This window comes from Anabrus simplex, chromosome 14 (assembly GCF_040414725.1).
Source record: "Anabrus simplex isolate iqAnaSimp1 chromosome 14, ASM4041472v1, whole genome shotgun sequence".
Classification (NCBI taxonomy): Eukaryota; Metazoa; Arthropoda; class Insecta; order Orthoptera; family Tettigoniidae; genus Anabrus; species Anabrus simplex.
The window spans coordinates 101,791,928-101,809,234 of NC_090278.1; the positions used below are offsets into that span (position 1 = coordinate 101,791,928).

The 17,307-nt window shown below is 39.5% G+C and overlaps 1 protein-coding gene across 5 annotated transcripts in view; it reads left to right on the forward strand.

Annotated features, from left to right (window-relative positions):
* kto (kohtalo) overlaps positions 1-11,068 on the forward strand; it is a 396,148-nt gene extending 385,080 nt beyond the window's left edge. For all 5 annotated transcript variants that reach the window (XM_067158251.2, XM_067158254.2, XM_067158252.2 and 2 more), the window contains one exon: positions 10,563-11,068. The gene's annotated coding sequence lies outside the window, so the exon portion shown is untranslated. The remainder of the gene's footprint in view (positions 1-10,562) is intronic.
* Positions 11,069-17,307: the final 6,239 nt, after the last annotated feature.

Consider the following 17,307-nt stretch of genomic DNA (forward strand, 5'->3'; position numbering starts at 1 on the left):
ACACCTTTGCGGAGGTTCGCACCTGCCTTCGGGCAGAATAACCCTTACCTTACCCTTCATTTATAGAAAGTCTTGAATTGAACTTGTTTGTTCTTTCCCATTACTCACCCGTATTGTGTTTATTCTCGCTTACAGCCTATAACAAGTTACAGTTTCCAGCCTTCGGCCAGGTCTGTTGAGACTGTCGACTGCCTCCTATCTGCACGCCATGGGAGATGAAGGAAGGAACTGCCTACTGGTGGCTAATGGGGCTCTAGGCCTAGCAAGCCGGTCGCTTGAGAAACAAGGAAGTTACATGAAAAATAAAGTGAATTGATAAAAATAGGTTAACAATAATTAAATACTCAAGTCAGAGGAATTAGGACAAACACAATGGCAGGTCAGTGAGGGAAAATGGAAATATCTCCACATTTTCAAATAGATAGGCTCTCTCCTCATCTGCTTCATGAGAAGGATGGGCATGGAATAAGTGTAGGATAAAAAGAAACCCAAATAAGGACAGGAGGCAAACATAAATACAGGTGGTGAAAATAGGAACACAGGACAAACACACAAGCATCCTATTTCTGTTGCTCCCTCTGTCTGGCTTGTTCCTTATAATAAGTAAATACGGATTCTTAATAGAAGTAATGCTTTGCATGGCATCTTTAGTTACATTCTCCATTCTCAGATAGTGGTAACAAACTGAGCCGTCTTCTGTCCTTGACTCCATAGTAAACTGTCAGCAATGATAATGGCATACGCATACCTGGCAAGTATTCCGGGTTTCCATAAAATGTATGGATTTTGAGTGTGTTTTATGGTTGTACGGATTTTGAATATCCACGCTTGGTTTCGCTTAGTTGGTCTCGATGAGATGCAGTGCTTGAAATTTGACCGGTAAATGTATCGATAATAGCATTATCGATTATCACCATGCTTTTGTCACTTATTCTACCTCAAATAGCAGGCTGTGAATTTATAATAAAACAACTTTAGTAACTGTGTCGTGCTTCGTAGCAGCCGAAAGGCTTTGTTTATGTACGTGTTTAACATTGGCGGTAGTTCTGAAACTCTTGGAATTGTGTAACAAATTTCTAAGCTATTTAGTAATGTTTGTAATGATTTCAACTAAGAAACGATAATATCAGTCTTTTGGGAAGGCATATTCAGCTTAATTTCCTTGTTTTATACGATCACAGAAAGTGTTCCCAGTGTAAAGTGAAAACAGACGATCACTCATCAAGATATAACTTTGTGTATTTAATTTCAGGAGTGATCATAACATATACAGTAAAACCTTGATGCATCGTTTTTCAGGGAGCAGGAGGAAAATGACGACAGATGCGGGAAAACTAAATACGGGCAACATAAAAAATAGGGGGAAAGCAAAATAATAAAATGTGGGTACTGTTTTGGGACATTTTTTGTTCATCATCATCATTTTCCTTTATCCAGCTGTAGCCGGGTAGGGGCAAATATGGTTCCTCTCCACTTTCTTCGGTCTTTCCACCACTCCTCCAACACTGTGTCCCAGTCCAGGTTTCTTTCTATAATACTGCGTTGGATTGTGTCCTTCCATCTCAATCGTGGTCGTCCACGGCCTCTCCTTCCTTGGATTTGCTTTTCCATCACCTTTTTTGGCATTCTTTTGTCGCTCATTCGCTTTATGTGCCCAAACCATCTTAGTCGTCTCTTCTCTATTCTATCATTCATTTTTTTTTTTAATGTAAATTTATTATTATTATTCTTATAAAACAACAGAAATGGCGCGTGGCTTCTGGAGCTGGGTGCAGGTCTCTCGAGTTGACGTGTGATAGGCGATCTATGTGCATATGAAAATGCGGCCCTACCTAAAGTGAATTCTAAAATTTAATTGGGCAAACAGACAGTCTCCGAACTGTTGGAATTAACCCATATGCACCCACCCGCCCTTTGCTCTGACATTGCTAGGAATCTGCCAACTTTTTAGTGTGCAACCTGGGTGTTGCAAGCTTTCGGTTACAACAGTATAGTGGGTGATCGACTGCGCGTATTATCACGGAACCTGTTTTATATTATTGAGAAATTCCACACTACTGCTCATGACACAAAAAAAACAGAACAACACAGAAATATAACACATAAAAAATCCCTTTGAAATCTTAAATTTTTCATTAACTTATCTCACCTCGGAAGTTCTTTAGTGTTTTGCCGGCAGGACCTAGTGTTTACAGTGCACTATGTCTTCTGGTATAGGCTAGAGCAATTTTGTTACTTTCATTGATCTGTCTCTGTCTTATCCTTGGCTTTGACAATATGAAATTGACTGAGGTTCCATTCCTTGTGCAGCCAGTCACTGCTGTGAATGGTGTGAAACTGTTGCTCATAGAGTCGGTTTGTGCATGCATTTCAGTGGGCTTGGCAGACTGATATGTAATAGCAACTTCTGGCTCAGTGAGGAAAGCAACGGGAAACTACCTCACTCCTCTTCCCTAGTACGTCTCTTCAGTGATGCCTAGGCCATCTATGACAGCTGATGGCAGAGCTGTTGAGGATCCAACCAGCCTTCGGGCTGAAGACTAAACATACATACATACATACATACATACATACATACATACATACATACATACATACATACATACATACATGCGTTAATTATACGACATGAGCCTAACATTTGCCTGATTTGGAAATCAGGAAGTAATGGGGAACAAATCACGAGTAAGCGAATGATGAGATTCGAACCTATATCCCAAATACGAACTTACAGCCGTATGTCTCACTCGGTGTATTATTATTATTATTAAGATTCAGTCCGAGGATCAGTGGTAAAGTGTTTACATCCAGGTACCAAGATCGTAGGTTCAAATCCGGCAGTCGCAATCGGATCTTGAGGGGCGGGAGAAAGTTCATTCGGCATTCCATGTCGTAAGATATTACTACGCGAAAGATCTCTGGTGATATATTTCGTGTTCATTCATGCACAGCATCACTAATAACTTCTTCCTCACTGAAACTGCTGAAATCAGAGCCTAAAACATCAAATATGCTTTGAATTTCGCTATTACTGAGCATTACAAGTTGTCCATTTCATGACCGTATCGATGTTTAATCAAGAAGTAAGTAAAATAACCACCTAATCGGTATCGATTAGGTGGTTATTTATACTTACTTCTTGATTACTGAGCATTTCGTGTGAGCAACTTCCTTCTCAGCCATCTTGTCAACAACAGAATACAGATTTCTCGATCGATATTTTAATCAATTCTCTTTGCCAAAGAAGCATACCAGAGCACTCTGGTGACACTTTGAGATACCAAGAACAGATTTCAATTAGAAATGTTTCCGGAAAAAGCCAACAGTTGTCACAAATGTCTCCAATATGCAACCTTGCATCCCGGCGTACCAGTCCGCTTGTGGAGTCCTGGCCCAGCCGCTCGAGCGCATACCAGTCTGCTTACGGGTGCATGTGGGTTAACTAAGGAAAGTTAAAATTCTCGACCCAATCGGAACCCCGTGAACCAAAGGCCAACACGTGCTAACCATTCAGCTCATACTGGTATCAAAATGATGCAACCATGATATAGGCTTACGAGATGAAAATAAAGGGCGTGACTTTTATGCCATTTCGTTTCATATTTCGTAATAATTGAAAACCTTTAAGTTCAGTTCTTTTATTGCACATTAAAGATATATGTGGATATTTCAGCGATAACCTGTATTTAGGAAAAAATTCTGTAGACCCTTAGCGAACGATACGTTATATATCCCGCGGCTCAGCGCAGACGATGTCACAGAGGCTTGTGAGAAGCTGCCAACTTAGAACTAGTTACAAGACTAGACTGGTCCGGCTTTTCAAGACTGTTGTGCAGAAGGCAACAAAGCGGTCAACAGGGCTCTAGCATCCCTCACACTCCACAATGTGCGATGTGACTAATTAAAACGTATCTGGCGCACTGCGCGAATTTCTCGTATTTTCAACTAGCCAGCCTATACCAACACAGAAAATGGTGACAAATTTGAGTTTTACGCTGTCTACATTTTAATTCTTGTGTACAAGAATACTTCTGGGGGTCGGTTAGTGAGCCGAGGAGAAGCGTTGGCACCAGGAGGCTCGTAGTGAGGTTACGCGTGAATGACCTACGCACAGCACTCCAGCCTATAAGATCCTTTTGTCATAAAAGGAAAAGAAAGTTCCACCTGATCAATACTTTTTATTTACATGTAATGCAGATTATCACATGTCTAGGACCGGTTTCGACCTTGTTAAGAGATTGAAACTGGTCCTAGACATGTGATAATCTGCATTCCATGTAAATAAAAAGTATTGATCAGGTGGAACTTTCTTTTCCTTTTATTGGTAACTATCCATACGGAAAAATGAAATTTATAAATCAAGATACAAGATCCTTGTTCAAGACTACCAACTCCGAATTGCACGTACTGCCGCTATTATATACTAAGAGTATTGAGCAGTCCCTCTAAATTCAAAAAACTTGTATATGTTTTTCTTACGCATGATCGATCAGTGCGGGGAAATTGTGACCGAGGACAAATAATTTTTCGACGATCGATGCATTAAAATGATAGTTCGAGAAACAATTAATTTGTGGGGAAATTTAACATTGGTTTATATGGAACATTTTTGGGACCGAATAAATTCAACGATGAATACGGGAAAACAATAGTTCCGGGAACGATGCATCGAGGTCTACTGTATTGAGCAGTCCTTCTAAATTAAAAAAACTTGTGTATGTTTTTCTTACGCACGATCGATCAGTGCGGGAAAATTGTGAGCGAGGACAAATAATTTTTGGACGATCGATGTGATAAAACGATAGTTCGAGAAACAATTGTTTATTGTTTATAAGTATTGTTTATAATCCCCTCCCCCCTGCCATCCTTTCATTATGTCTCGAGACTGTTACGCATGCGCGTGTTAAATTTCCGCTTAAGCATCTTCTATATTTCTCTTTTTGAAAGTTGGCAGGTACGCGCATGTAATTCAATCAGCGGAGCGATGCCGCAAGTGTCATTGGACATTGAATATTCCCTGATGGCACAGCCATCAACTTCCCTGTCTCTCACTCAAATACGAAACACGTTTTGCGCAAACCTAAGGCGTAGTGCCACCGTCTTGTGTGTAGCAAAGGAACACTACATGGAGGTTCAAGAAATTTTCCATTCTCCAAAAATCTGACTGCCTCTAATCCTTACGTACTCTTGTTTGTTTCAAAGCTGAAATATGAAATTGTATGCCTGAGCTAAGACAGCTGTCTGTATGTGCAATTTCATTAGAGGAAAACTGATTTATCATTCTTGACTACGTTCACCAAAATTAACATAACGAGAATGTGTATTCGGTGTACCACATTGTCGCTGTATCCGAATTTTTGTAAAAAAAAAAAAAAAAAAAAAAAAAAGGCAAGACATTAAAATAGATATGAAACGGCCATTAGTTAGTTCAAAACTTAAGCTCTTGCAGGTGATTTCCATACTGCGGCTTACTCATTAGTTTTTTTATTATGTGAACACGCCTGTTTGACTTCAATCATAAAAACTGTAATAATATCAATCCAGAGGTTTCATTGTTCTTAGTAATTATAAGAAACTCATATTTGCGTTCTGTATATTGTCTTAATAGTGTGTGTGATATTTCTTTAAGTTACATATTTGTGTTTTGATTAAGGTGGACAAGTTTTTTTACTCAAACAGCTTCAGCTAAAGTAACTTAACTTACCTCTTTCCACTCGAATTATTTGTAAGTTCTGATTTCTCCCAACTCGTATTTATTTCTGTCAGCATTCTTCATATTTTAAAACCTGGGATTAAGTACTGGTTGTAGCAATATATACAGCAAGGAACTACAAAATTAATGAATGTATGGTATTTACATTACACAAAATCATGTTTTTTACTTTCTTAACGGAAAGTCTTGAGTGAACGGAAGCGTTCAAAGCAAATGCCTGGATGGTGCCCTGCTTACTTATCCAACCAGTCTTCACTAAAGTAATCCTGCATTCCTGGCTTACTGTTCATCCCCATATTGATAGTTACACTAATAAATGCCTTCAGCTCTTCTAAAGTCACAGCTTTCCAAGAAAAAGATCTTTTCTGGAGTGGAGTATTTTGCTGTATTTTCATTTCGGCAAATTTGTTTGTCTCGTGGGCAATGGAGGTTATCAACTGATCAGTAAAAAACAGCTACCAGTACTCTAATTCTACTTTAGGTTTATTGCCACAACTCATGAATCACTGACTAATCTGTAAGGAAATTTGGCTAATCCTGTGTCACCCGTTCTCCAAGGTATGTGTGAAGTCAGCACTGCATGACTGAGACCAGGATGAGTCACAATACTGTCGCCTCCTCGAAGATTTCTTGCGACGATGTTATCAATATCGTAATTTGAATCCTAATGGATATATTACTTTCATCTCCAGGTTCAAAATTTTCACCACTTTCATCAAAATCAGCCAAAAGAGACGCAAGAATCTCTGCTTCAGTCAGACTGTGCGCCGCCATGTTGCTTCACGCGACTGCTTTCCATTGTCAAGGAAACGGAGCAGTTTTGCCCAGCAAAGAGTAACTAAAACACGCCTATTTGGTTTCTTTCGGTTTCCAGAAGGGACCAGCACTTACAAAACGAAGTACAAAAGCCATGGCATCCCAGGTAACCTAGCAACGAGCGGCAAAACATTGTGTTGACTCGAGGTCAACACACGAGCTATAACGCCAAGTGACGGCTGTCAACCTCAGGTCGACACACGAGCGGAAAGGGTTAACTGTGCATGTATCATTTAACAATTTAAAAAGTAATGGTAAACTTTTCCCCATAAATTCACGTGGAAATAGCCTTTCTGCAATTTAACCAGACGTGAGAATATATAAGCTAATCCCTGAAATCAGTGTTACACACTGCCACATCTTGACAAGTATCACATTTTTAAATAATTTCAATACCTAATATTAAAATTAAGCAATCATTTATTTTAGCCTTTATTTCTAAAAGTTAACAACTCCTGTTTGCCATGCTATTTACACATTTATTACGAAAACATCTTCCCCTATTCGTCTTTGAACCTGTATATTTGTTTATACCATTTGACTGATATTACCCTATTTACTGCCTAAAATATGGCTGCATCTAATGGTCTGAAGGTCTGTCATATTTACACAATTAGTATATGTAATTTCCTATACCATTACTCAAAAAATTCCTTACAATACTCTCAGGAGTAAAGTTGGAAAGAATTTACAACTAAACTGGAAGAAGACAGTAAAGGGAATATGAAAATGATATATGGAATAGTTAAAAGTAAAAGATCAGATAAAGAAGCAATTACAGCCCTGGAGACAGCAGATGGGAATATAGTTCGCAATATGAAAGATATCACGGATACAATGGGGCAGTATTTTGACAAGCTCCTAAATGGCCCTAAAGAGATCTCTGTTGAGGATGTAGGACAGAAAACAATAGAGGAAGATATCCCAATTACATGGACAGAAGTAGAGCAAGCTCTCTATAGGATGAGAAGTGGTAAGTCAGCAGGAGCTGATGAAATTACAGCTGACATGATTAAAGCTGCTGGTCCACCCGGAATACAGTGGCTGTATAGAGTTCTCAGAACAATATGGAAGGATAATGAAATACCTGAAGATTGGACAAAAGGGGTGATAGTTCCTATCTTTAAGAAAGGGAGTAGAAGGAAAAGTGAAAATTACAGAGGCATTACCCTCCTATCACACGGCCTTAAAATTATGGAGAAGATCATTGAAGCAAGAGTAAGGGATACACTAGAGCCTATCTTAGAAGAGGAACAACATGGTTTTAGGACTGGAAGAAGCACAACAGATCTGATACGTGCTTTGAGGATATTGGCAGAGAAACACTGGGAAAGAGGAAAAGACCTAATTATTGTGTTTATGGACCTTGAAAAGGCGTATGATAATGTTCCTAGATCAACTATTTGGAAAAGTCTTAGAAAACTTGGTGTACCAGAGTACCTTATTAGGAAGATCCAAATGCTATATAGTAATTGTAAAAGTTGTGTCAGAATTGGAGATGGTCACTCTGAATGGTTCAATACAACCAAAGGAGTACAACAGGGAAGTGCCTTATCACCTCTTCTATTCATAGCAGTCATGGATACCATTTTAAAGGAACTAAAAGGAAAAGGTAATAAAGATCTTCAGGCTCTGGTGTTTGCAGACGATGTGGCAATATGGGATGAAACAGAGGAGGGACTGCAAAATAATCTGAATGCATGGTGTAAGAAGTTTGATGATTATGGAATGAAAGTGAACCCATCAAAAACAGTAGCATTGAAAATCAGCAGACATTATACAGAATGCAACATAAAAATACAGGACCACCAAGTTGAAGTAGTACACCAATTCAGTTATTTAGGAAGCGTAATCGCTAGTAATAACAGAGCTGAGAGAGAAATAACAAACAGAGTAACCAAAGGCTCTAACTTTTACAGCATCGTTAGACACCTACTATGGGATCAGAAAGTCCCACAAAGAACAAAAATGACCCTGTACAAGTCATATTTCATTCCTATCCTTACATATGCTCTGGAAACCTGCACACTAACATCAAAGGATTATAGTAGGATTCAAGCCTGTGAAATGAAATTTCTTAGAACTGCCCTCCAAAAGACCCGACTTGATCATGTGAAAAATGATGAGATCCGATCTAATCTAGGTCTAAATGAATCAATGGAGGAAAGACTTAGGTCATCTAGACTTAAATGGTTTGGGCATGTTAAACGAATGAATAGCACAAGGTTACCATGTGCTTATTTGGAAAAGAGAATAACAGGTAGAAGACCAGCTGGAAGACCAAGAAGAAGATGGATGGACCAACTGAGGGAAGACGTGGAGAGAAGAGGATGGAATTGGGAATCTGTCTTGGACAATGAAATGTTTCTGAATAGGCAACTTTGGAAGACGCTCGTTTTCAAACACCCTACCCGGCTCGCTGGAAGGGCAAACCGATGATGATGATGATGATGATGATGACTCTCAGGAGTTCTATTACTGCAGTTAAGAAACAGAGGCTATGATATACCTCGTTAACACATTCCTCATCAACACGTTTTCTCGCTTAGCACGTCACAAATTTTCGTTATACCACCACTTAAGTACGATCACATTTTCCTAGCCCTGAAAATGTTCTTTGTCATGCCTGTTAAAAGGAACGTGATTTCAAACACAGATAAGAGCCAGGTTGGGGAAAGTTTCACAAAAACAGGAAATGGCTTTGAATTCCTGAACTTTACTAGGATAAATTACACTTTCAGGGAGTAAGCTGTTAGCCTGAGGAAAGTTCACAGTTTTCAGTGATATTGCTGAATAACCCAGTAGGCCTGTTTTTGCTTGTATTTCGCATTCCATTCAAAAGTTACAAATGAATTCTTTGTTGACTTGTACAGTCACGTGATAGCCTACCTACAGATAGGAACATAATCGTGTGAAGTTGACTAGCGTGATGCTTAAAAATACAAGAAATCCCATACTGTAACAATGAAGAAAAAATTAAAATCCAGGAAGTAGGCGGGCACCCGTGGAGCGTATGTTCGAGGCGGTCAAAGCCATTCTCTCCGCTTCTCTCACACATGGCCGAGTTTAACCTCCAAATAATTCACGGTTGAAGAGCGTGACCAGAAGACAATGTTAAATAATATAATTTGTTTTAGAAAGAGTGCAGTGATATGTTGGTACTTTTATGGGCCCTAGTGCATGTGTTTGTTGTCTGGTTTTTTTACACACCTTTTAATACAATGTTATTATTTAATAAGCCCTAGTGGAAAAGGGTCTTCATATCTTTTAATGCTCTCATCTCATCTTTATGGCCTATATTTTTCATTTTACCCATACATACATGACGTGAAATGCATGTGTGTCAGAAAAAGCATATCAAGTGGTCACATAGTTTTCCCGATTGACACTGTCCCTTGCTGAAAGTTTTACTGTACCTGCATTTGTCTGGCAGGAATGAGAATTGCCAGGGAATTCCTCCGTATTGTACCAGACAAACACACAGAGCTGTGACTTTGACTACGTAATCAGTAGCAAGTTCCAGAAGAGATTTTCTTACAATATAGCATTTAAATTAAAGGTTATGGAATTTGCAAACGTACATGGTAAATAGGGCCTACTTGTAATTTGCAACAGTGACAGATAATTTGTGTTTGTATACAAATTAAATTATTTCTGTAAAATTTTGTTTAAAAATAGACTGAAATTATATTTTTCTTTCAATTTTCATCAAAATATCAGGGTACCTCTTATGGTCTGAAAAATACGGTACTTATTGACTTTGGTACAGCCTTTGAATGTCAGCAAGATAGCTTGCTAGTGCACATAGTGAGATGTTGATCATCGTATTCACTAGAAATGCTGGAGTGTGTATAAAATCACTGATAATTACAGATAAATCAGTGAAAAGGTTCACATTATAACCAAACTGTTTAATATAGAAATTTTCAAGAGACTTACTGTGGTGTCATTAGGGTTCTCGCTATATTTATTGTATTGAGTTGATGCCGTCATCATCAGGGCCTGATCAATCCCGTCCCCCGTTGTCTTCCAGGTTCTTGTTATCCACAATGGTCAGTGGACGTCGTCTTCTCGGATACCATTCTGCCCATGAGTGTTACAAAGAAACATCCAGTAAGCTTCTTTCCATCCTTCACTGTGAAACAAGTGATAATCATTCTTGAGAATGAAGCTTACCAGGCCTGTTCCAAAAGGACTCTGTCTGCCATGTTCACTACTTTTAGACGAGGCATGTGGTTCAACTTTGTTGTGTGCATTGACATAAGCACTGCCATCTAATGAGGGTTACACTCTATATTGATAATAACAACCAGGCCCTTTTGGGCAGGTTGAGGGGACCTTCTGATTGGAGAAATCAAACTTTCATCCAAAGATTTTGGATTATTTCATCTATTTATTTATGGTGACAAGCTGAAGGTTATGTTCTATGTACCTGAGGTGTGAAGCATTCCCTTTGTGTGAGTGTATCTGAATGAATAAAGTGAGTACCTCTCTTTCATGTGACTGCATTTGTATAACATTTCCCAGGAAATAAATCTGTTGAGGTTATGTAATGACTTCCTTTTCATGCTGAAACCTTCCTTGAAACTGTGCTGACAAACATCCACTTTTTATGAAAGGTTGGTGTTTTTTTTCAGCCTCCAAAGCAGAAATGCATTTCAATCTATTATTTATTAAAAATTGTTCTTTGCCTATGAACTCGGATTTAGAATTATCCGGGATTCACTTGCAGTTGGACACGTATAGCATGAACGTGAACTCTGGACCAGCCTTCTATAGATTCTGTGTATAGAATTGGTATCATTTTCCTTGTTTGCAGTCCCTCCAGCCAGCTTAGATCATTTCTAACAAAACAAATATGAGCTAGGCCACCATAGCTCAATTGGATAGAGTAACAGACTCAAAATCGGGACGGATCTCACTTGTGTCCAGTTGGCCATTTTTGTTCTGTACTTAATGCATTGAAAGTATTTTAAGGACAAAAGTATGCTCAGAATGAGCCTACTCTGCTGCTGGTCTGCTGTCTTCTAAGCAATTTTTTTGCATCATATTCCCTGACAAGGAAACTCTTTGTAAATCTTCGATATGATTGAGATTTCATACGACGACTTTGGTAGGAATATTTTGTTCAGACATATTAAAATTAGATGCCCACCTTGTTTTTTGGGTGTCAAAGTTTGCTCGTTTAAGCACCGCACAGACAGGAGTGAGTGGCGTGGCTGGTCAGTTCATCGGCCACGTTCTCTAGCCTCAGCTTCTCGCAGCTCACTCCTGTCTGTGCGGTGCTTAAACGAGCAAACTTTGACACACCAAAACAGGTGGGCTATGGCTGAATAAAACTTTCCTACTTAAGTCAATCAGATTGGAGACTCACTGATCAAAGGGTTTCCTTGTGTCATGCATATTTCCAGATCACTTGTCTGTGCACCAGGGATCAGCACTATTCTCATCATGGGCTCTACTCTATGCTGATGATGATAGGAGGAACACATTAGTTAGGTATATTATCCTGTATTCATCTTTGTCTTTCTTATGTTTACCACATGAAGATCTCTCAAGATGTCCTCTCAGAATGTTGAAGCCTGTTCCTGAAAAGTGGGAAGAGAAATGAGTTTGTCAGAGGCTGAGAAGAACTGGATGTACATGAAAAAAAAAAAGAAGCCAGTATTAAAGGGTTATACCAAAGTCGCAGTTCCACGCAACCTGAACGAGGAGCTTAAAATTGATCTCGACACAGGCCACTGCAGAACAGCAATGAGCTGACAAACAAGAAGTATGTCGTTATCAATATGTTGGTGATGGAAGATGATCTGATACGCATCACATTTAAAGAAGACGGCACTGGGGTAAGCAGATCATATTAGGGTCAAATTATTCAGGAAACAAGGAAGAATGAGTACTGGAAACAGACTATCAAACCTATCAGTTCAGGAAATATTATATTTTAGTTCATACTGTCTGCTTCATATCTGTAAAAAATGTAATGCAACTTGTATATTATTACCAAGTTCAATGACTGATATTGAGTTTTTAGGCCGTTCAGAATTGTTTGCACAAGAGATACATGAGTACATAAATATTATGTGTTATCTGTTCAGTTAGTCACTGTCCTTCACTCTAAGTTCACACTGCTGTCTAGTCGACCCAGCTCCGACACGATTATGATGCGTAGAGCTGTAGTCTGCAGCCATCTACATTTTTTCCCGCAAACTATATGAACCAAATCTTAAATACGCAAAGTACGTTTGTTTCGTAGTAACGACGAAAACCAGAGAACGCGCGCCATGCAGGCTTCGACCTCATTTTGTTAAATGAGGGCAAACACTATCAGACTGGAATAAACCAAAAGGGGACTAAAACTTGTACTTATCATGCCATGGCCAGTATGGAGAACACTTAATAGAATAGGAAATTGTATGGCCACCCTTAAAATATGAGGACTCTCATGTGCACCATTGCCCTCTGGAAACTTGGGGAGAAGCACAGTCAGTGACAACGTTTTACACTGGAGCAACTTCAACATTCGAGCAGAATTGGGTCGTGTCAAGTACATAGAGCAAACCAGACACTGGTGGAAAAATTTGAAAATCAGGGATGCGAGTTTGCTAGTACAGAAATACAGTAGGTAGTCTGTGAAACTAATGAAACCATGAAGAGATGATTCAGTGATCAAAGAAGCTTCCTATCAGCTGTAGGGTAAAACTTGCATAAATGTCATAATTACAAAAGTTACCGGCTCCCTCTGTGGATCAGTCTCCGAATCCCAAATCCATCAGAAGTAGTCGGATTTTTAAGTGTTCCTTTCGCATGTAAAATTCTCTGGTGACACTTGGTGTCCATCTAGTAGGCCTAGCAAGCAGCCAGGTGGTGTCAAATTAAAATGCTTGCACAGAAATTGTGAGACACTTCCAGATGTCATTACAAAGTACAATGTGTCTGCTGTTTGTACACAAAAAGAGAGGCTCTACGCTATGCCAGGACATGCACAGCATACTCGCTAGTAGGTTGCATTATTTACATGTATATCTTAAACTACATACATTATAGACCATTATGCCTTTCAGTGTTCAGTCTTCAAGCCTCCGTGAATTTACTAAACATCGCCACAATCCTCTGTTTGCAACTAGTGCTGTGGCCTCATTTTGGTCTATACCTCTTATCTTGAAATCGTTAGAAACTGAGTCTAACCATCGTCGTCTTGGCCTCCCTTATTCTCCTAGGTGACCTATCCTCACCCATTCGCCTCACATGACCACACCCTAAAACTGGTTTATGCGTAAAGCTTCATCTATTGAGTTAATTCCTTACTTAGCCTGAAAGATTACAGCCTTGTCTAACCGTTGTAAGTACCCTGAACAAAGAACTCATTCTACCATCAATTCTCACTGCAGCCCAATTGTCAACATAAATACCTTTGATTGCTTTTTATAATCTACCCTTAATCCCATAGTCCCCCAGTACAGCAAACATCTTTTCCCTCGGTACTCTGCCATATGGCTTCTCTAGATCTAAGAAACTTAGACGTAACTGTCTATTCCTTTCATAGCATTTTTCAATTACTTGGCACATACTTAAAATCTGATCCTGACAGCCCCTCTGTGGTCTGAAATCACACTGGTTTTCATCCAACTTCCTCTCAACCACTGATCGCACCCTCCCTTCCAAGATGCCAGTGAATACTTTGTCTGGTATACTAATCAATGAGATACCTCGATAGTTGTTGCAATCTTTCCTGTTCCCTTGCTTATAGATAGGTGCAATTACTGCTTTTGTCCAATCTGGTACCTTACCAACACTCCATGCTAATCTTACTACTCTATGAAGCCATTTCATCCCTGTCTTCCCACTATACTTCATCATTTCATGTCTAATTAAATCTACTCCTGCTGCTTTATGACAATGGAATTTAGTTACCATCCTTTCCACTTCCTTGAGCGTAATTTCACCAACATCATTTTCCTCCTCCCCATGAGCTTGGTTGTAGCCTACGCAGTGGCCTCCATGGTATGCACTAGCCATGCGTCTTGGTAGATGTGCTAGGTACCAACTGATGAGCCCAACCTTAGCACACGGGGGAGAAACGCTGGCAACCAGGAATGAGTTAGCTGGAAAATTTATAATGTCCAATAATGGACCATTTATATTGATATTATAAATTTACTCATTCGGGACAAATATTTCAAATTCCCTATGGGAATCAACATCTATATCATAGGTAAAGCTTTCCACACTTTCTGGTGGATGGTTTCCTAGCATGATGTTCGCTGGTCGTTCCTCTCTGTTTATTACCATCACTACTGTTTTTGAGTTCGCTTATCTTGAGATCGAATCCTGGAACTTAACCTTCCATTCATTGAGTTTCGACCGTACTTGTTCGTCAGTTTCTCCCTAGATCATAAAATCATCAGCAAAGGCCATTGCATTTAGATCACCAGAGATTTTCTTGATGTTCTTCATTATGTCATCCATGATGGTGATAAACAATAATGGGGATAGTGCACTGCCTTGCTGGACTCCACTTTCGGTCTTGGGCCAGGATGAATGTGAATGTCTATCACCCAATTGCACACAGCTGTACAGTTTCATACAGCATCTGAACTTTCCTCACCAGTCCCTCTGGCACATTCCTTTCTCTCAGGTATTCCCATATCTTCTCTCTTGCAATGCTGTCATATGCCTTCCTAATGTCAAGGAACACCATAAACAGATCTTTGCCTTTTTCCCAATATTTTTCTATTAACATACGGACACTGAAGATTAGGTTGGTTGTGGACCTGTTAGGCCTGAAGCCATACTGTTCCTCTTCAAACTGTGGCTCTAAAATTTTCTCAAGAATCTTAAGCCCATGAGAAAGGAGTGTTATTCCCCGGTAGTTGGAGCATTTTCGGCAATTTCCTTTCTTAAACGGGTGTAATGACACCCTTGCTCCAATCAATAGGTATCTTGCCATCGTTCCAAACTGCATTGAGCACTCAGTGTAGCCACTGTAAACCCTGGACTCCTGCTGCTTTAATCATGTCCGTGCTGACTTCATCGATTCCTGGGGATTTCCCTTGCAGCATTTTCTGTTTCTGACCATGTAATGGGAGGTTCCTCTGTGCAGGTTTCAACAGCTGGATCTTTTGTTCTCTGATCTCCTTCTGTCCTCTTCAACAGGTGATCAAAATGATTCCTCAGAACCTCTGATGTCTTCATTTTCCTTGGCCTGGTTTCCATTAGGATCCTCAATTGTTTTGATGGTTTCAACTGAATTACTTTTGTTTTTGATCACTCTGAACAATAATTTCATATTGCCTATGCTGTCTTCCTTCAGTAAATTTCTCCCAGCACTTTATCTTCTCCTCTTCTACTACTCTTTAACTCCATGGAGAATACAAGAGACAATTCTCGTCCTAATTGCTCCAACTGCCAAACAGGGGAGACAGCGTGTACCCTTAACATTTTGTGAACGAAATATTGTCTAGTTAATTATATTATTTTTAGAACATTAATTGTTTTCACATACATGACAATATTGTATTTCCCACTTTACTTATATTCGCCTCACTTCAGCAATGCTAGGGCACGGGTCAGTTACAAGAAGCACGTACTATAGACGAAAGTAGACGCTGTACATTCTCTGCACGTACCTTTTCAGATAGAGCAACACTAACGCTATCTGTAGGTGCTGACTATGGAACTATTGACTTTCCTATAGCGAAATTTCTCCGCCCAGTAGACAGACTTAACAGCATCTCTTCTTGCTCCGATTGGCTAGTATTTGAATCTCAGTTATAAAGGTGTTCTTATTGGCTACTATCTCATGCATACTTTTAATGTAATTAATATGAATTTACTTCATTGTAAGACACATTTAAAAATAAAATAATATTCGATTACGAAGTATAGCAAACTTACACCTAATAAATGAATGATAGCATGAAAATCCTTCAAGTACATGCAGTTTCTTGCCCGCCAATATTAGTTACAGTATTATAACCCCAACAACTATTGGCTTACATTCCTAACCCCTTAACTGGGGAATAGTTTCATAACATCAACCAGCCAGTGGGTAATTATTCAGCGCAACGCGCACTTTTGGAATGGGTACAGTAGCGTGCGGCAGATGTAAATACAAAAAACAAAAACAAACCCCATGGCACTACAGCCCTGGAAGGGCCTTGGCCTACCAAGCGACCGCTGCTCACCCCGAAGGCCTGCAGATTACGAGGTGTCGTGTGGTCAGCACGACGAAACCTCTCGGCCGTTATTCTTGGCTTTCGAGGCCAGGGCCGCAACTCGCCGTCAGATAGCTCCTCAATTCTAATCGCGTAGGCTGAGTGAACATCGAACCAGCCCTCAGGTCCAGGTAAAAATCCCTGGCCTGGCCAGGAATCAAACCCGAGGCCTCCGGGTAAGAGGCAGGCACGCTACCCCTACACCATGGGCCGGCATAGATGTAAATACTCAACGGAAAAATATATTTTACTTGATTTATTTAAATTATGAGTGATATAGTAGAAATTCAATAGCATTATGTTGTTACCGTTTTTTTGTAAACCCGTAAATATATACATATATACACAGTGTGTTCATACAAAAGTGAATTTAAAAAGTGTTCCTTTCATTATTATTATGACATTTTTAAATTTTTCAGATATGCATCAATAGGTTCTACACACTTTCTGGCTCATAGGTCATTCAGAAATTGCACACAGTGTAGTAAATACAGAAGCAAGGGCAAGCACAAAGTGCCACATCACATTCCTTACAATAGTAGATAGTTTCCTGTCGCCTCT